This window comes from Cetorhinus maximus, chromosome 15, assembly GCF_964194155.1.
Source record: "Cetorhinus maximus chromosome 15, sCetMax3.hap1.1, whole genome shotgun sequence".
Taxonomy (NCBI): domain Eukaryota; kingdom Metazoa; phylum Chordata; class Chondrichthyes; order Lamniformes; family Cetorhinidae; genus Cetorhinus; species Cetorhinus maximus.
This window is the reverse complement of record NC_135893.1, coordinates 28,555,274-28,575,762: the sequence shown is the minus strand read 5'-3', so window position 1 is coordinate 28,575,762 and position 20,489 is coordinate 28,555,274.

Genomic DNA, 20,489 nt, shown 5'->3' with positions numbered 1-20,489 from the left:
TTATTTCCCAGTTTTTACTGTTTTTTCCTTCTGGGTACTCATTCCTGAGCGTTGAAAGTCAGTGCTAGGAGGGTTTTTGCCTTTTTCCTGCCAATTCTAGACTCTTGCAAATCCCCAATTTCCTTTGCTCCATCATTGGCAGATGTTCCTTCAGCTTTCTAGGCCCAAGCTCTGGAATTCCCTCCCTTCATCTCTCCACCTTTCTCTTTCTCTCTCCCTCTCTCTCTCTCCTCCTTTAAGATGCCCCTTAAAACCTACCTCTGACAAAGGCCTGTCCTAAAGTCTTGCTCTTTGGCTCTTTGTCAATTCTTTTTGACCAATTCCACTCCTGATGGCCTGTTAAAGACGCTATATAAATGCAAGTTGTTCTTGTTCCCATATTTCGATTCTAAGATGGAAACTTATGAGGGGAGGCAAAGGGATGTGGGGCTATTTTCAGAAAAGCAGGGAAGGTTACCAGGTGATCAGACAGAGGTGTTCAAAATTAAGAAGTTGTGATAAGGTAGATGATGAGTGAGTATTGAGAGGGAAAAGTTTAAAATCAAAATAGAAGAAAGAATTAAGAGGTGACGAGATTTTTTTTTTCATAATGGAGCTTTATTAGGATCTAGATTGTCCAGTGAGAAACACCGGGTGGAAGCAGAATACACAAAGGCTTCTAAAAGGAAAAGGAATAAATAGTTGAAAAAAGAAAATGTTAAAATGATTTGGGGGAGTAGGACAGGGGAATGGGACTGACTCTCTCAAAGATCCGTGTGGACATGACGGGCCAAATAGCCTCCATCTGTGTGGAAAATTCCATGAGTTGTTGGGTAAAGATCAGCAGCAGGAGCCTTGGCTAATTTTCCTGCTTCCCAAGCTGAGGGAGAGTGAGAGCAACAGTTGTGTCATTACAGGCACTGGCTGAGATCATATAGCACAGACCAGGGTTTGAACTTCTGCCTTTCCGGGTCTTGATACTACAGTGCAGTTACCTATCGAGCCATCTTGAGTGCTGATGATGAGTCCCACCTGAAATGTTAACTTGACTTCCCTCTTGATGGATGCGCTGCGAGCCCAGCACTTTTCTGTTTTTACTTCAGACTTCCAGAACTTGCAATCTTTTTCTAGTTATCTGCACCTCAAGTGTTTCCGCTTAATCATGGACAACTTGGCTACACGATGGGTCGCTTGGAGAGTTCACTATGCTGTTTCCACGGCAACTGGTCTTGCAGGACAGGTCGGGTTGACGCACAGAGGAGAGTGCGTGGCCGCATCGTAGAAATGGTTTCATCGCCGCGTGGACAACGCAACATCTGTCAGGAAACAGCTGTGTTGATGACGATGCTTCTCGATTAAATTATTTTTAAAAAGCTGTACAAGAAATTGATGCAACAGCATGCAGAGCCGAGGCATCACTGAGTATTTTAATACAGTTCTATAAAGATTAGTGATTGGTGGTAGCATTAGGTTCCAAGTGGCTTGGAAACATAAGAAATAAAAACTCTGATTAACATCCAAATATAGTATTTGGAATTTTATTGAAAAACATAGCATTTAAGTTGATGACTAGCATGACTGTTATATTTTTGTTTCCTGTTTTCCTTGCGCTGAGCTGAGGTTCTATTGGAAGCCCTTTGCTACATCGTCTAATCCTTTATCCATGATGACAACTTATTTTACCAGAGCACTCACTTGCTCATTTTTTGAAATTGTACAATTTGACTGGCTCCTGAGTTGACATAGCTATTGGTGATACCTATATCTCTTGTATATTATGTAAGATTGCATTATTATTATCCACCATCAGTAGGTCCTTTAATAGAATAATGCATTACTACCAATTTTGGATTTCTGAACTCCAAGCAACCTTTATTGTAAGGGCAGGTGGTAACATGCTAACTTTATATTTCTCCATGACAACGCCTCAGCCAATCAGAGTTGACTTGCCAACCAATCACCACCACCCCCCCTTTCCTTCTGCTGTGATCATTTGAAATTTCATATTTGTCTATCTTTTTGTATTTGTCTGTCTTTTCGGCAATATTAAAGTTCTGTGCTACCAAGCAACAACTTTATATTTTTATTCGCTTAATGATTTTTACAATTTGGCCAATTTGGATCTCTGTGGCTGTTTAATTGGACACATGACTAGTTCTGACATTGGCCCTGAATGCCACCCTGAACCTGGTTCCATTTGTAAGCAGAGAATCTTTGTGCTTGAGCATTTGACAAACCTCGATCTTGGTCCCGCCAAGCCTGAAATCACATGACCTACACAATTCAGGAAGATTCGCAAATTTAGTGCCTATTCTGTGCCGAATTAACCAATCAGAATTGGGGGTGGCAGAGGGGCAATTCATTGACCACAAGGCTCTGCTGCCAGGGAGGGGCAGAATAAGCTCAGGCAAAGGTTTGCACTCATTATTGTGATATGACCCACACTGGGAAGTGTCGATGATGATTGAATTGTCGTTGGCTGTGATGAATTTCATGGTGATAATATTCACCGTCCAGGGTCACTTGCGAGAGAATGATCACCTACAGATAATGAGAGCTGGTGTGGGGGATTGTGGGAGCTGCTAGGAATTGTATAATTCAAATTGCAAAATGAAGGGAGCCTTAGGCATTAGGTGTCGGGGCAGAAGTTCATCTTGGGCCCTAGCACAACATGGTCAGCATTGCTTTGGCCAAATCACGATTCACTCCCTCCCCACATTGACTTCGATGGAACTGAATATGAGGTGGGTCAGAAAGTGGGCGGCTGATGCAGAAATGTCCATTTTGCACAGCCAGCTGAGAAGAATTTCTGTCTCAAATTTGTGGCGATGGTGGTGGTATATCAGAATGAGGGGCTGCTGTACCTTCTTAGCGTATGTTTTTTTGATTTAATTTGCCATAAATTGATCTCTGTCACGTGCTCTTGATCGTTTCTAATTAAGACGGTGAAGACCCTTCAGTTCTTTCCAGCCCCTGCACCCCAGTGGGGCACCCAAAAAGGCGAGTTGTCCTCTCTCCACTGGTTTGCAGGAGACATGCAAATTTATGGTCACGCTTCCTTTTATGGTAGTCTCAATGAGATCCCTGGTTCTAAGAACAAGTGGCTGTCAACTCTGAATTTCCATTTTTAATCTGAGAGTCTGGCTGAACGATCTACCTAACCAGAGCTAAACGCACAGAGCAGCATTCTCCAATGCACTTTGAAACCCCAATGTCAGGTTCCATCAGATTGGAAAATAGCAAATATAATCCCTCTATTCAAGAAGGGAGGGAGGCAGAAAACAGGAAACTATAGGCCAGTTAGCTTTATGTCTGTCGTAGGGAAGTTATTAGAGTCGATCATTAAGGAGGTTATAGCTGGGCACTCAGAAAAACTCAAGGCAATTAGGAAGAGTCAGCATGGTTTTGTGAAAGGAAAATCATGTTTAACCAATTTGTTGGAGTTTTTTGAAGGAGCAACATGTGCAGTGGATAAAGGAGATCCTGTAGGTTTACTGTACTTGGATTTCCAGAAGGCATTTGATAAGGTGCCACATCAAAGATTATTATGGAAAATAAAAGTGCCTGGTGTAGTGGGTAACATATTAGCATGGATTGGCTGGCTGGCAGAAAGCAGAGAGTATGCATAAATGGGTCTTTTTCTGATTGTCAGGATGTGACGAGTGGCGTCCCACAGGGGTCAGTACTGGGGCTTCAACTTTGTATGACTTACATTAATGACCTAGATGAAGGGAGTGAAGATACGGTAGCTAAATTTGCAGATGACACAAAGATAGGTATGAAAGTATGTTGTGAAGATGACATGAGGAGGTTGCAGATGGATATAGATAGGTTGAGTGAGTGGGTAAAGATCTGGCAAATGGAGTTTAATGTGGGAAAATGTGAAGTTGCTCACTTTGGCAGGAAGAACAAAAAAGCAGAGTATTACTTAAATGGAGAGTGGCTGCATAATTCTGAAGTGCAGAGGGACCTAAGTGTTCTGGTAAACGATTTGCAAAAAGTTAGAATGCAGGTACAGCAAGTAATTAAGGAGGCTAATGGAATAATATCCTTAGTTACAAGAGGGATTGAACATAAAAGTAAGGATGTTATGCTTCCATTTTACAGGGCATTGGTGAGACCGCACCTCGAATACTGTGTGCAGTTTTGGCCTCCTTATTTAAGGAAGGATATAAATGCATTGGAGGCGGTTCAGTGGGGGTTTACCAGATTGTTACCTGGAATGAGTGGGTTATCTAATGAGGAAAGGTTGTAGAAACTGGGCTTTTTTCCACTGGAGTTCAGAAGAGTGAGGGGTGATTTGTTTGGAGTATACAAGATCCTGAACGGCCTTGCCAAGGTGGGCGTCGAAAGGATGTTTCCTCTTGTGGGTGAGTCCAGAGCTAGGGGGCACTGTTTGAAAATTAGGGGTCGGCCTTTTAGGGCAGAGATGAGGAGAAATTTTTTCTCTCAGAGGGTTATGCGACTTTGAAATTCTCTGCCTCAGAAGGTGGTGGAGGCGGGGTCATTGAATATTTTTAAGGCAGAGGTAGATAGATTCTTGTTAGGCAAGGGAGTCAAAGGTTAATGGGATTAGATGGGAATGTGGAAATCGAGACACAAGAAGACCAGCCATGATCTTATTGAATGGCGGAGCAAGCTCGAGGCGCTGAATGGGCTACTCCTGTTCCTATTTCTTATGTTCTTAAATGGGGGTCCTGAGCCTGCACTCACTGGAAGTGAGACTGGTCTTGCAATCTTTCCAGGAGTGGCTTTCTGATTGGCTTCCTCTGAGCTCACTGTCCTACTAAGGACAAGGGCCGGGCTCCAGATGCTGCTGGCCCAATCAGAGGGTGGGCACCTCTGGAGCCTCAGCAGCCCCACCACTGTGGCAGGTCGGAGACTGTGCGGGCACTTCAACATGGAGGCCTCCTTATTGGCAAAGATTGAAATGGAAAATTCAGACAGTCCAAGCAGTAGAGGAGAAATCTCCCCGGAAGAATTGTTTGGGTGGATGGAGCCTCTGGTTCTAATGATACCCTAACCTGTCACAGGGAGGTGGCCTCCATTGAGCTGGTGGACTCTCCACGAGGCAAAGGGGCTGCTCTGCCACTGACAAAATGCCATTGAGCCCACGAAATGGCCCCTAATTGGGGCCTTAACTATGTTAATTGGTTGCCCACCACTGTGAAGGAGGCAGTTGATCTGCTTCCCAGCCCACACCTTAGTAAAGTTTCCTTTAGCAAGAATGCATGGTGTTGGGGGGTGGCGGTAGTGGTGTGGGAGTGGCCTGATGTGGCTCCCCACTATTTTCCTGGACCCCCCCTTCCATTGCTTTCCATTGTTGAATTGCAAAATATTTTCATCTGTTTGCTAATGGGGATAAAACAGGGAAGCGGAAATGTCGGGGTTGTTCTACAGAAAGCCAGCATGAAGCAGCCTCCACTGCACTCTGAGATAGTGAATTCCAGAGATTAATGGCCTGATTCAACTCAATGGGCTGAAACAACTCAATATTCCCAAATTTCCGGTAGACCTCCATGGAATCCTGTCTCCACTCCTGGACGACTTCACCAATGTAACATTGGCAAGAGGTGGCATGAGGTAAAGTGTTCTTTTGGATGTGTACGGAGGTGGAGATGGGATGAGTTGACCTGGCTTTGTATGCCTCTATTCATGCCCCGTTGACCATTTGCCAACACAGTAATTCTGATTTACTTTATGTTCTGCTGCTCCAATGTCTACATAAATGTCCTCATCAATAATAAAAAGTCAGATCATCAAAATGGTAGTTAGGTGCACATACACTACAGCCATTAGGGCATGTAACATATTATAAATACTATAAGTTTAAACTTGATGCTTGGTTTCTTCAGCACTCTGTCCACGATGAGATGAAAGTTCTTCTCCTAGTGGCTGGAAAGGAAGAACTTGCATTTGTCTAGCACCTTGCACATCCACAGATTGTCCCAAAGCACTTTGTGGCCAATGAAGTACTTTTGAAGTGTAGTCATTATTCTAATGTAGGCAAACCTGACAGCCACTTTTCACACAGCAAAGTTTCACAAACAATAACAACCAGATAATCTGTTGTAGTGAGCTAGCTGATGGATAGATGTTGGCCAAAACAATGGGCAGAACTCCCCTGCTGTTCTTCAAATGATGCCATTGGATTTTATACATCCTCATGAGCTGTCAGGTAGAACTTCAGATTAACGTCTCATTGAAAGGTGACAGCTAGTACACCAGTCCCTTCAAAATAAGGGGCCTCCCATTTAAGATGAAGGTGAGGAGGAATTTCTTCTCTCAGGGAGTTGTTAATCTCTGGAATTCACTATTTCACAGAGCAGTGGAGGCTGAGTCATTGAATATATTCAAGACTGAGACAGATTTTTGATCGACAAGGAAGTCAAAAGTAATGGGACCTGGCAGGAAAAGCCACAATCAGATCAGCTAGGATCCTATTGAATGGTAGACCAGGCTTCAGGAGCCAAATGACCTACTCCTGCTCCTATTTCCTATGGAGTCTCAGACTAGATTTGCTGCTTAAGCCTCTGGAGTGGGGCTTGAACCCATGATTTTCTGATTCAGAAATGTGTATCCTGCCACTGAGACAAGGCTGAGACTTAAAGGTGCCAAATCTGAGAGTCTTAATCCAACATAAATTGGCTATCATTGAAAACTTGCATAAATTGACAATAACTTGGCACTAAGTGGCACTAAATTGACAATGCCACTCAGAAAGCTCATGACAGCTCTCATGGCCACAGGAAATACCACACTGGATGCAGTAGGGGGCATTCTTCTGAGGTTGGAGTCGAGCTACGTTGTTAAGGTGGGGTAGGTGGCTTTATTCTGTAAGTAAACTACATCCAATCTTGATGTGGAGTGCTTGTTAGTGACACTGGGTGCAAAAGGTGGGAAAGTTCTCTGTTCTACAACACCAAAATACTTCCTTTATGTACAAAATTCACAAAAATAATATGTTCACAGATCTCATTTCTCCAGTTTTCATAGCTTTACCCCCTCTATTTTCTTTATCGTTTTCCTGTTGCTTTCTGAGTAGAGTGACTGGTGAGAGTGATTGCCCTTGACATCAAGGTATCATTTGACTGAGTGTGGCATCAAGGAGCGCTAGCAAAACTGGAGTCAATGGGAACCTGGAGTATAACTCTCTGCTGGTTGGAGTCATCCCTTGCACAAAGGAAGATGGTTGTGGTTGTTGGAGGTGAATCATTTCAGTTCCAGGCCCTCACTGCAGGAGTTCCTAAGGGTAGTGTCCTCGGCCCAACCATCTTCAGCTGCTTCATCAATGACCTTCCTTCTATCATAAGGTCAGAAGTGGGGATGTTCGCTGACGATTGCACAATGTTCAGCACCATTTGCGACTCCTCCGTTACTGAAGCAGTCCATGTCCTAATGCAGCAAGACCTGGATGATATCCAGGCTTGGGCTGACAAGTGGCAAGTAACATTCACGCCACTCAAGTGCCAGGCAATGTCCATCTCCAACAAGAGAGAATCCAACCATTGCCCCCTGACATTCAATGGCATTACCATCACTGAATCTCCCACTATCAACATCCCGGGGGTTACCATTGACCAGAAACTGAACTGGACTAGCCATTTAAATAGTGGCTATAAGAGCAAGTCAGAGGTTAGGAATCCTGCGGTGAGTAACTCACCTCCTGAGTCCCCAGAGCCTGTCCACCATCTACAAGGCACAGGTCAGGAGCGTGATGGAATACCCTCCACTTACCTGGGCGAATGTAGCTCCAACAACACTCAAGAAGCTTGACACCATCCAGGACAAAGCAGCCTGCTTGATTGGCACCCTATCCACATACATTCACTCCCCTCACCACTGGCACACACTGGCACAGTGGGTCCCATCTACAAGATGCAATGCAGAAATTCACCAAGGCTCCTTAAACAGCACATTCCAAACCCACGATCACTACCATCTAGAAGGACAAGGGCAGCAGATACTTGGGAACACCACCACCTGGAAGTTCCCTCCAAGCCACTCGTCATCCTGACTTGGGAATATATCTCCGTTCCTTCACTGTCGCTGGGCCAAAATCCTGGAACTCCCTTCCTAACAGCATTGTGGGTGTACCTACACCACATGGACTGCAGCGGTTCAAGAAGGCGGCTCACCACCACCTTCTATAGGGCAATGAGGGATGGGCGATAAATGCTGGCCTAGACAGCGATGCCCACATCCCATGAATGAGTATATAAAAAAAGAAAGACACATGGAAAGAAAACAAGGAAGCTATTAATACATTGTAAGAAATGTGGACATTATTGACCCAATGAAGGATTCCTAGTGGAAGCAACTAGTTAGAGTTGAAGAAGCTATGAAGAAGAGTCATCCATTCTCGAGACATGAACTCTGTTTCTCTCTCCATAGATGCTACCAGAGCTGCTGAGTATTTCCAGCATTTTCTGTTTATTTTTGTTATTTGTTATAGTTAGAGTTGTTACTGGATGCCATGTTACCGTGTGGAGACTCAACTGTCGAGAGTGATGTCAGGTATTCTGATAGGCGCTATCCACAATGTTATGACCCTATGGTGGGCAGTGCTCATATAATTCTATGATATGCACTCCAGTGGGTGAGATCCTCTGCCAGGGCACCATACTATCCATAGTTTGATATCCATAGTAAGATAATTGGAAGAAGAATGTCCCACTTTGTGTTAAGCCATTGCCCACTACTAACAGCAGCAGTTGTTTCTGAGTTACAAAGGCTATTATCTGAGTGCCACTTTTGGGATTTGTTGAAACTTCTTCACATACAGTAGGTTTGGTTTCAAATGCTGACATGTCACTCATTTTTTGGAAGCTTAGAGAAGGTACTATTCTGTAACTCATTTGATTTCAGATCATGACAGTCTAGAGCTTCCCAACTGCAATGTTATGTGGGACTTCCCAATCGTCCTATTTTACCAAAAAGTAAAAGGCAACAATTGTTGCCATGTGATCCACATGTTCTCTTTCCTCCCTCCTTCATTATTGCTTTGGGTTGTATCACTGTCCTCTCTGTATGTTGTATACAGGATCACTGAACTCTCTGTGTGTTGTACACAGGATCACTGTCCTCTCTGTGTGTTGTACACAGGATCATTGTCCTCTCTGTGTGTTGTACACAGGATCATTGTCCTCTCTGTGTGTTGTATACAGGATCACTGTCCTCTCTGTGTGCTGTACACAGGATCAGTGTCCTCTCTGTGTGTTGTACACAGGGTCACTGTCCTCTCTGTGTGTTGTACACAGGGTCACTGTCCTCTCTGTGTGTTGTACACAGGATCATTGCCCTCTCAATGTGTTGCACACAAGATTCACTGTCCTCTCTGTGTGTTGTACACAGGGTCACTGTCCTCTCTGTGTGCCGTATACATGATCACTGTCCACTCTGTGTGTTGTACACAGGATCACTGTCCTCTCCGTGTGTTGAACACAGGATCACTGTCCTCTCTGTGTGTTGTACACAGGATCACAGTCCTCTCCGTATGTTGTACGCAGGATCACTGTCCCCTCTGTGTGTTGTACACAGGATCACTGTCCTCTCTGTGTGTTGTACACAGGATCATTGTCCTCTCTGTGTGCTGTTTACAGGCTCACTGTCCTCTCTGTGTGTTGTACACAGGATCACTGTCCTCTCTGTGTGTTGTACACAGGATTCACTGTCCTCTCTGTGTGTTGTACTCAGGATTCACTGTCCTCTCTGTGTGTTGTACACAGGATCATTGTCCTCTCTGTGTGTTGTACACAGGATCATTGTCCTCTCTGTGTGTTGTACACAGGATCGCTGTCCTCTCTGTGTGTTGTACACAGGATCACTGTCCTCTCTGTGTGTTGTATACAGGATTCACTGTTCTCTCTGTGTGTTGTATACAGGATCACTGTCCTCTCTGTATTGTACACAGGATTCACTGTCTTCCCTGTGTATTGTACAGCGTATCACTATCCTCTCTGTGTTTTGTAGACTGTATCATCTGCCCTCTCTGTTTATTGCAGACAGTATCACTATCCACTCTGTGTGTTATTCACTGTATCACTCTTCTATGTTTGTTGTACACAGTATTATTGCCCTCTCTATGCACTCTATACAGTATTACTGTCCTCTGTGTGTTGTACACTGTATCACTGTCCAATCTGGGTGGAATCGTCCCAGATTGGCACAAAGTGCGATAGCAGGTGGGAAAAAGGCCGTTTTACCCGCCAACCACAATGGTGGCTTTTCGCTTCGTATTGACCAATTCCTGGCATGCCCCCCTCATTAATAATGCACTCACAGAGAACGCACCTGATAGCTGTTGCCGGGCTCGGACATTCCCCCCACGCCGTGACCTCAGCGCTTCCTCACTCTGGGCTCCATGTTTAAAGTGCACCAGAGCGCAGCCTGCTCCATGTCTTTAGACCAGGACTGCTCCAGGTGACAGATGGCACCGAAAGCAAAGAAGATGGCAGCCCCCAAATTTAATGACACCTCTCTGGAACGCTTGTGGACACAGTGGAAGGCTGCCGCGAGTCCTCTATCCCCACTCTGGCTGCAGGAGGTCCACCAGAATCACCAGTCCGGCCTGGGAAGAGGTGGCAGTGGTGGTCAGTGCCACGGGAGCGCAGAGGAGGTCAGCCATCCAATGCAGGAAGAGGATGAATGCTCTCATCCATTCTGCCAGGGTAAGTCAACCACCTCATCACTCTCAACTCACACACTCACAAAGCCATCACTCATCCACAGGGATCTCACACCTCAAAGGACAACACCACTAACTCTCGCACACACCCTCACATCTCCATCAGGCTCATATCCTCTGGAGCCCGCGTCTTCATCCCGTCCATGGCTCCGTTTGCCACACAAACATTCCACGCAGTGCCATGTGTCCTGCTCACACTCTCCCCATCTGTTTTCATGCAGGAGAAGCCGGCTCACATCAGCAGCAAGAGGTCCCAGACTGGGGGGCCTGCATTAGGCCCCTCACTCACTTTGAGGAGCGTGCCATCACACTGACTGGTGAGGATGTGGATCGTGCCTGTGGCGATGTTGAGGTTGGCGGTGAACACCCATGTGAGGATCTTGCACCACATCATCCCTCTCTCAACGCAACTGTGAGTGCTCTCTCTCCTGCTTTTGACTCTGCTGCCATGCACTCATTATCTCTGTTTTGATTCACAGGGAGATCTGCCAAGCTACGGACACCCTCAGCCAGCCAGTCCCTCAGCTCCATCCATGTCCTCACCTCCAACCAAGAGGACTTCTTCTCCATTAAAGAGCTGTAAATAAGCAGCCTGGAAGACCCGTCACAGCACTTAACCACACCCTCCACCAGCGCAGAGACACACACCTCGGTGGGACCTAGATCTAGAGCAGGCTCGGGTTCACAATCTGGTGGTCACCGCATGGATACATGTCCACAGCAGGAGGAGGCAGGTTCAGCTGAGCTCCCCGGCACTCAGAGGACTGCTGGGGAAGAGGCATCTATGGGGCTCGAGTCAGATGATTAACCTCTGGATTTGGCCTTCCAACTCATCGTGGAGAGTCAGCAGAAGACGGGGGGACATCAGGCAGAGCTGTTGGAAGCTCAACAGAGTGGCACATGAGTTGGAGGAGTGCGTCCGCCTGCTCTCTGATGAAGTGCCTACATGTGTGCACATGGAGGTCTCCATGGGGAGGATACTGGACACAGTGGAGACCCTGGTCCAGCAGGACATGGAGATGCGCACAGACCTGCACTCCATTGCGTTAGCCATGGGTGAGTTCCTGAAGTGGCAACATGAGAGGGAAACGGGGCACCTCAACCTCCCTCCAGGTGCTCCTTCCCCTCAAGGAGTCAGGCCACCAAGGGAGGAGGAGCAGCAGCTGGACACCCCTGGATCATCCACTCAGGAATTTCAGAGACTGTCCTCTCCCTCTGAGTCCCCTTTGACTGTGACCCCCTCAACTTCATCCTCTGTCACTGCAGAGGGAGCAGCTGGCCCACAGGAGGACAGCCAAAACAAGCCGGGGCCCTCAAAGCCTTAGCTCTCCAGAGGACACACGCCAAAGTCATCAGAGCCAACCATTGCACAGGCTGTCTCCACCCCTGCTGCGGATGTCAGGGCAGCGCATATAAGAAGTGGTAGACCTAGAAAAGTTAAGAAACTCTGATCACAAATGGTTGCATGGGTGAACACATTTTGTCACTTTATAATCTGAAAATATATTCGCTTTCACTGAATAATGTGTAATGGTGTCTTTCAGCTTCATTGACAGGCTTCGCAATTCCTCCCTCTGTATCCCCCCCACACTAGCAGTTCAGCTGTACACAGCCAGACCAGGAGTGATTTTGGACCAAGAAGTATGTGTGTGTGCGGCAGGGCCTTTCGAAGCCTCGTGCAAGCACTCTCCCACGCACAGATAGTCTTCCTCCATCACACTCATCTCACTGTCCCGAGTGTTTTCAATGCTGCCTGCTGGGGTTCTCTTCCAGTTGTCCATCTGAGCTGACCTGCATCTCCGCCCACACACTGATCGCACTCCCATGCAGCACCTGTGCCCGTCCAACACGAGGCTCCGCTCACTTTTGATGTGAGAAAAATGGTAGTTGTCATGTTTCTGATCAGCTCCCCCATCCTTTCCCCTTCTCCAGTCACCCATGTCCTTTCCCCCATCACTGTTGATCCCCCTGGCATCACCTTCCACCTTCCCACCATCACCTACCAACCAGAATCCTTGTCTTTCCAGGATGTCCATGTGAATGTGCACATTCTCTACCTTCGTAAGAATCCCACCCCCATCCACATTGACCTCCCGACCTCCTCCTTCCCACCTCCAGGGTCCGTGTCTGCCTCTGAGTCCCCACCAACCACCCTCACCGTCCCTTCTACCACTACCGTCGCACACTCACCCTCCGGCCCTTCTGGCTCACTCTGCCCCCTCTCACACCAACCATTCCCTCCTACCATGCCCACCCTCAGTTCACTCCCCAGGTGGAAGCCATCGATTCCACAGACCCCTCCCTTGCATGTTCACCTGGGTAGATGACCACATTTCCAGGAATTGTCACCAGCTGCAGAAGCTTGAGCTCTGGGTTTTGGAGCTCGAGCAGCTGCTGGAGTCACTGTTGTACATCCACAAGGCTGAGGGCTACGTGGATAGCACGTTCAGAGAGGTGGTTACACCGCAGGTTAGGAGCCTGGAGGCAGAAAGGGAATGGATGACCACCAGGCAGTCCGAGAAAATTAAACGGGTAGTGCAGGGGTCCCCTTGGATACCAGTGAGGGCATTGGTTCCTCGGAGGAGTGCAGTCAGAGCCAAGTTTGTGGCACCACTCTGATGTACAGGAGGGGAGAAAGAAGAGGGGAACAGTAGTAGTAATAGAGGATTCATTAGTTAGGGGAACAGACAGGCATTTCTGTGGCCATAGACATGACTCCAGGATGATATGTTGCTTCCCTGGCGCCAGGGTCAAGGATGTCACAGAGTGGCTGCAGGACATTCTTCTGGGGGAAGGGTGATCAGCCAGAGGTCGTGGTCCACATTGGTACCAACGATTTAGGTAGGAAAGGGGATGAGGCCCTGAAAGAAAACTTTAGGGAGCTAGGAAGAAGATTGAAAAGCAGGACCTTTAAAGCAGTAATCTCAGGATTACTCCCAGTCCCACATGCAAGAGAGTATAGAAATAGGAAAATTGAGTGAATAAACACGTGGCTGGAAAGCTGCTGTAGGAGGGAGGGCATCAGATTTCTGAGACATTGGGACGGGTTCTGGGGAAGGTGGGACCTGTACAAGTCGGACGGTCTATACCCGAACAGGGCTGGGATGAGGGGGGGAGTTTAAACTAGTTTGGCAGGGGGATGGGAACCTGAGGGCAAACTCAGAGCAGGGAACGGGAGATGGAGAATTAGTGAGTGACTGCGAAAGACAGAAGCAGCACAGGTTAAACAGTGTATGCACAGGAATTTGGCAGTGTTAAAAGGTATATATGTAAATGCCAGACGCATAGTAAATAAAGCTGATGAGCTGAGGACACAGATAGACACACAGCAGCCTGATATCATCGCTGTAATGGAAATTTGGCTTAAGGAGGGTCAAAAATGGCAGCTCAACATCCCTGGACATAGGTTTTTCAGGCAGGATAGGTAGGGGGATAAAAAAGGTGGGGGTATAGCATTATTGGTTAGAGAATCAATTACAGCTGTGAGAAGGGATGATATACTAAATGAAGCTTCAAATGAGGCCATATGTGTTGAGCTCAGAAATAAATAAAGGGCAGCCACACTGCTAGGAGTGTACTATAGACTCCCAAATAGTGGAAGGGAGTTAGAAGAACAAATTCTGAGTTCAAAAACAATAGGGCAGTAATCGTTGGGGACTTCAACTATCTTAATATCAATTGGGATATGAACAGTGTGAAGGGCAGAGAGGACGCAAAATTCTTGAACTAAATTCAAGAGAACTTTTTTCAGCCAGCATGTAACAAGCCCAATGAGAAGGGCACAATTCTAGATTTAGTCCTAGGAAATTAACCTGGGCAAGTGGATGAAGTAGCAGTGGGGGCCCATTTTGAAGATAGTGACCAAAATACAGTTAGATTTAGCATCATTATGGAAAAGGACAAAGATAGAAGAGGAGTAAAAGTTCTAAATTGGGGGAAGACAAATTTTACAAAGCTGAGAGGTGAGCTGGTGAGAGTGGACTGGATACAGCTATTAGAAGGAAAAACTTAGAAGGTTAAATCAGTGGGAGGCATTCAAAGGCAAGGTTCTACAGGCACAGTATAGACATGACCTCACAAAGTAAAAGGGTGATACTGCCAAATCTAGAGCCCCCTGATTATCCAGAAGCATACAGGCAAAGATAAAGCAGAAAAAGAAAGCTTATGACAGTCACAAAAGACTTAATATTAGAAAGCCTAGAGGAGTATAGAAAGTACAGGGGTGAAGTAAAAATTGAAGTTCTGAAAGCAAAGAGAGGATACAAAAAAATATTGGCAGGTAAAACCAAAGAAAATCCTAAGATGTTTTACCAGTACATTAAGAGCAAGAGAATAACTAAGGAAAAAGTAGGGCCTAACAGAGATGTACATGGTAACTCGTGGGTTGATGCAGAAGATGTGGCCAGGGTTCTCAATGAGTACTCTGTCTCTGTCTTCACTAAGAAGAGGGATGATTACTAGTTAAAGAGGAGTGTGAAATATTAGATACAATAAACATAGGGAGCGAGGAAGTATTGGAGGGGCTGGCTTACTTCAAGATGGGTAAATTACCAGGGCCAGATGGAATGTATCCCAGGCTGTTGAAGGAAGCCAGGGAGGAAATAGCGAATCCACTGAAGATCATTTGCCAATCCTCACCATATACAGGCGAGGTCCCAGAGGGTTGGAGGTCTGCGAACGTTGTACCATTATTTAAAAAGGGTGTGAGGGATAGGCCAGAAAATTATAGGCCAGTCAGACTGACTTCAGTGGTAGGCAAATTATTGGAATCAATTCTGAGAGACAGGATAAACTGTCACTTAGAAAGGCACATGTTGATCAGGGATGGTCAGCATGGTTTTGTTAGGGGAAGATCATGTCTTACTAACTTAATAGGATTTTTTGAGGAAGTAACAAGGAGGATTGATGAGGGTAATGCAGTTGATGTTGTCTACATGGATTCTAGTAAGGTATCTGACAAGGTCCCACATGGCAGATTGGTCAGGAAAGTGAGATCTCATGGGATACAGAGGAAGGTGGCAGGTTGGATCCAAAATTGGCTCAGTGACAGGAAACAAAGGGTCAATGGATGTTTTTGCAAATGGAAAACAGTTTTCAGTGATGTTCCGCAGGGCTCAGTGTTGGGGCCCTTGCTGTTTGTTGTATGTATTAATGATTTAGACTTAAATGTGGGAGGCACGATTGGAGAATTTGCAGATGACATAAAAATTGACTGTGTAGTTGATAGTGAAGAGGAAAGCTGTCGATTCCAGAATGATATCGATGGTTTGGTTGAGTTGGCAGAGAAGTGGCAAATGGAATTCAATCTGGAAAAGTGTGAGGCAACACATTCGGGGAAGACAAACAAAGCAAGGGAATAGTCAATAAACGGGAAGTTATTGAGACGGGTCGAGGAAGTGAGAGATCTTGTAATGCATGTCCACAGGTCCTTGAAGGTGGCAGGACAGGTGGACAAGGTGGTCAAGAAAGCATATGGAATGCTTTCCTTTATTGGATGAGGTATTGAGTACAAAAGCAGGGATGTAATGATGGGAACCATATGAAACGTTGGTTAGGCCGCAACTGGGATGTTGAGTACAGTTCTGGCCACCACATTGCTCTGGATAGAGTGCAGAGAAGATTTACAAGAACATTGCCAGAGCTTGAAAATTGCAGCTGTGAGAAGAGATTTGATAGGCTAGGGTTGTTTTCCTTAGAGCAGAGGAGGATAAAGGGTGACCTATTTGAGGCATATAAAATTGATGTCATCCCGCGCTCGCACGATATTTCGGTTGGTGGGCATGCGCAAAAGTCAGAAGCCATTAAGCCAGAAAGTCATTAAGAGGGCAAGTAAGTCGATTAAAGTTCCAATTGTCCCCGATGTTTCGTGGTCTGTCCAACCTTACGTTTGGCAGACTGGTGAATCTGCCAGATGGACTTTACATTTTTGATGAAACCTCATCTAAGGGCGGGATGAAGTTTCCGTTATTAAATAAAAAAGAAATAGAAATGTATGGACAGAATTTTCTTCATGTACATGTTTAGGTGACCAATTCTGATGTGTGGACATTGCTTTTCCGGATTTAAAAATTTTTATTTATTGCTTTTAAATTCTTCATCTCCCTGAGGCAGCTCTCTGCCTTCGTCAATGCCAGCCCTCCTCCTGCCCCCACCCTGGCAGCGCTGAACATTTCAGCACGCACTTGATGCCAGCTGGCCGTTAGTTGGTCTCTCTGTGTGCGTTGTACACTATATCACTGTCCTTTGTGTGTGTTGTACACTGTACCACTGTCCTCTGTGTGCATTGTACACTATATCACTGTCCTTTGTGTGTGTTGTACACTGCATCACTGTCCTCAGTGTGTGTTGTACACTGTATCACTGTCCTCTGTGTGTGTTGTACACTGTACCACTGTCTTCTGTGTGTGTTGTACACTGTATCACTGTCCTCAGTGTGTGTTGTACACTGTATCACTGTCCTCTGTGTGTGTTGTACACTGTATCACTGTCCTCTGTGTGTGTTATACACTGTATCACTGTCCATGTGTGTGTTGTACACTGTATCACTGTCCTCTGTGTGTGTTGTACACTGTATCACTGTCCTCAGTGTGTGTTGTACACTGTATCACTGTCCTCTGTGTGTGTTGTGCACTGTATCACTGTCCTCAGTGTGTGTTGTACACGGTATCACCGTCCTCTGTGTGTGTTGTACACTGTATCACTGTCCTCAGCGTGTGTTGTACACTGTATCACTGTCCTCTGTGTGTGTTGTACACTGTATCACTGTCCTCTGTGTGTGTTGTACACTGTATCACTGTCCTCTGTGTGTGTTGTACACTGTATCACTGACCTCTGTGTGTGTTGTACACTGTATCACTGTCCTCTGTGTGTGTCGTATAATGTATCACTGTCCTCTCTGTGTACTGTACAATGTATCACTGTCCTCTCTCTGTGTGTTGTACAATATGCCACTGTCCTCTTTGTGTGTCGTACACTGTTTCACTGTCCTCCCTGTGAGTTGTACAATGTATCACTGTCCTCTCCGTGTGTTGTACACTCTATCACTGTCCTCTCCGTGTGTTGTACACTCTATCACTGTCCTCTCCGTGTGTTGTACACTCTATCACTGTCCTCTCCGTGTGTTGTACACTCTATCACTGTCCTCTCCGTGTGTTGTACACTCTATCACTGTCCTCTCCGTGTGTTGTACAATGTATCACTGTCCTCTTCGTGTGTTGTACACTCTATCACTGTCCTCTCCGTGTGTTGTACACTCTATCACTGTCCTCTCCGTGTGTTGTACACTCTATCACTGACCTCTCCGTGTGTTGTACACTCTATCACTGTCCTCTCCGTGTGTTGTACACTCTATCACTGTCCTCTCCGTGTGTTGTACACTCTATCACTGTCCTCTCCGTGTGTTGTACACTCTATCACTGTCCTCTCCGTGTGTTGTACACTCTATCACTGTCCTCTCCGCGTGTTGTACACTCTATCACTGTCCTCTCCGTGTGTTGTACACTCTATCACTGTCCTCTCCGTTTGTTGTACACTCTATCACTGTCCTCTCCGTGTGTTGTACACTCTATCACTGTCCTCTCCGTGTGTTGTACACTCTATCACTCTCCTCTTCATGTGTTGTATGGTGTTACTTTTCTCCATATGTTTTCCATATGTTTGCAGCAAGGATGACTGGATAGACATTAGAAGAGTAAACCCTGAATAACTTTCACCCTTTGTATACCAGGGAGTCCAGGCTAATTATAGCATACTTATTGTCTTTTGCACTGTGATATTAGTAAGGAATCAAGTCCCCAACATTCCTAAGCCCTATCGCTCAGAACTAGAGCAGGCAGCAAGCTTTATGATGGAGCCATTGAGTGAGTTGGGGATCTTATTAGACATTTCCCGAGAGGGCCTGAGCCAAAGTGCAGGCCTCAGAGTTAATCTCTGAGATTGCCAGGAGGGTTCCTGCGTGGTTTGTTTAGGACATGTCAGGATGTAGAAATGCTACTGTAACAGGGTTAGCACTCAATGGATTCATTTCTCAGCGTCTTTATAGAAGGCAACTTTATCAGAGGCACAGAAAGTGTAGCCTCTCTGCTGCTAGCCGAGTACTGGATGCTGCCTAGTCCCACTGAATTCCAAACCTTAAACCACTGCCTTTTCCTCCACTGCTAACACTTTAGTTTAAGTAACACTAGCTGGAAAACCGAAGCTGGCAGAGGCGAGTGAGTAGTTTGAACAAGTGAGTCTGGGAATATTAGTCTCCAGGGCGCCTTCGATTACACTAAATGACCCTTATAATTTGAAAAAAATTAAACTTGGCCGGGGAAGCCAGGCTGGCCCCAGACACTGGAAGTTGGCCCAAAAAATCATTTTCAGTCGCATGTTTGAGAAAACAAACATATTGAGAAATTAGGAAACTGCTCAAGCGAAGCTCAGAGGGCCCATCTGCCATATCGATAAATTGGATAATGTGGTCAGGCTCCTTCATGGCAGCTGAGTGATGATTGCTTGGCATAAGTGATGCTTTTATGATGCCTTGTTCATTAGGGTTTATCCAGTGATCCTGTGTTCCCTCCTGGGAGCATCTCCTGACAGGGGCACAAGGCAGATAATTGGTGTCACATTATTGTAGCCCCTGTTCTGACCTGCACCTCTAATGCTGGCAACACTGAATTTAAGCTCTCATATTATAACCTGTCCAATCTCCTACAGGCGCCAGAGTGTGCGGTTACATGGGTGACCTCTGCCCTCCAGTACCTCGGGCAAACTGGACACAGGCAGGGAATGTTAGCATGCTGTTCAACTGTGTAGTGAATCACAGTTGAGCCAAATTGTGTCTTCGCTTAATATACACACACATGCACACACACACACACACACACACACACACACACACATAAACATGGACACTCACACTTCTGACCTTTCAGCATGGGATTCACTGGATAATGATCAACAGCAGAAACCCTGGCTCACTTTTCCCTCCCTAACTTGAGGCCAATTCTGCTGCCCTGACTGAAATCAGGACACTCAGCCTAGGCTGGCAATTGTACGTACAACTTGGCTGGTCTGTACTGCTCAGCCGCTGCTTCATGTTTTGGTTCAGATGGCGGTTAAGAACACTACGATTAAACCTGCCAGCCCCTATAGTGGTAGGAAAGCCAGTCTGGGTTCCTTCTCCCGATTCTTATTCTGCAACCCCTGTTGGAAAGTGGCAAGCCTGTGGGTGATGGCTGCAAACGCGATGCCTGCTGTGGTCGAACAGCCGAGAGCCATTCACTTTCTGTGATCACACACACGAGAAGAAGGTGACTTCGGAGAGATCCAAGAAGGCAGCTGGCACCTGCATAACTGCAGCCAGCACCTGCAGGAATAGAGAGACAACTGGGTTGGGGAAAGAAATGTACTTCCTACAGTACTTGGTGCTCACTGGTCTGAACCAAATATATTAAATATCATAGCAATAACCTAAACATGTGTATGTTTGTTTATGGAATTCTCTGTCTATTTATAATAGCCATGCGCTATCCAAGTATATATTTATTTTATGGGGACTGTTTACTCCTTCAGATACACACTGTGAGGCTTAACTGCATCCAAATGTTGCAATGCTGACATACCCACTAGATGTACATTCAATAATTAAAAATCACTGTTAAAAAAATGAGCAACTAAATAAGCTTCAGATGGCTAGACACAGAAACCGAACGGAATATATGGGCCTGACAACAGCCATCAAAAAGATTCAGACAGGAGTTTTAGTCTTCTGTAGCCAGTGAAATGATCGGACACTGAACAGAGTCTAATTGCAAGGAAAATCATTTGAAGGGAGTAC